The sequence below is a fragment of the Perkinsus marinus genome (genome assembly GCF_000006405.1).
Source record: "Perkinsus marinus ATCC 50983 genomic scaffold scf_1104296956582, whole genome shotgun sequence".
In the NCBI taxonomy this organism is placed as follows: Eukaryota; Perkinsozoa; order Perkinsida; family Perkinsidae; genus Perkinsus; species Perkinsus marinus.
This window is the reverse complement of record NW_003207423.1, coordinates 1-863: the sequence shown is the minus strand read 5'-3', so window position 1 is coordinate 863 and position 863 is coordinate 1. Positions and strand designations below refer to the sequence as shown.

At 48.3% G+C, this 863-nt stretch overlaps 2 non-coding genes across 2 annotated transcripts; both read right to left on the bottom strand.

The window, feature by feature from the left end:
* Positions 1 to 609: 609 nt before the first annotated feature.
* On the bottom strand, positions 610 to 682 carry Pmar_PMAR022708. Its single transcript has one exon. It is a non-coding gene; the product is annotated as a tRNA-Met (tRNA).
* Positions 683 to 783: 101 nt separating this feature from the next.
* Pmar_PMAR022707 lies at positions 784 to 855 on the bottom strand. The gene has a single exon. It is a non-coding gene; the product is annotated as a tRNA-Gly (tRNA).
* Between the last annotated feature and the right edge of the window lie 8 nt (positions 856 to 863).

Sequence of the window (863 nt, the reverse complement as noted above, 5' to 3'; positions counted from 1 at the left end):
ACCATTAGACTAGCGGTGCATACCACTGATGTAGTGATTGAGTATTCCTGCGATACTTGTAGAGGAACATCTGAATCCCTTCTCGGACGTACCGTCGTCAACCATCCCGCGGCCAAGAGTCTGATTAGGCCTTAAACGCGTACCTGAGATCGCGAACTGCTACTATATCTCTCGCATGGTAGGCCGCATTCTATCTCCATTGATAACTCCAACTGGTAAGGTTCTCATCACATACTACAGCTAGCTCGGCACAAGCTGCACAACTTTTTCGTGACATCGAAGTTCCTGATTGCAAGCACATTTTGAATCCGCATGCGGCGGCTCGTGAATTTGGGCTGTTGGTTCATCTTCGCAACGCGTTCTGGGGTACCGAGCGGTCATTCATCATTCCTGCAAGGAGTTCTGCTCTAGGTGAATAGCTCTTTTCTATGCACGGACAACGCTTTATTGACGTTGTTTTTCCCCTGAACTGGCACGGTTGGGCCAATCGCATGGAATGGTACGAAAACACCGACCCTGTTTAGTAAAAATTTTTCGATAAGACTGATCTATGCAGTCGATAAGCTGCACCTCTCAGTTTGATAACCATCTCGGGTGTATTGTGATGAGTAGCAGCTCCTTGTTTCGATCAAGGGACCTTTGGGTTATGAGCCCAACACGCTATCCACTGCGCCAAGCTGCTCATGCATACAAAGTTTGTACTACAAACTCCTGTATCGCCCTGACGTGCTGAGCATAACTATTCCACGATAGCCTAAAGACCCTTCCCTCGTTGATACAAACTGCACCGCCCGGGAATCGAACCCGGACCATCTGCTTGGAAGGCAGATATCCTAACCATTAGACTAGCGGTGCATATCACT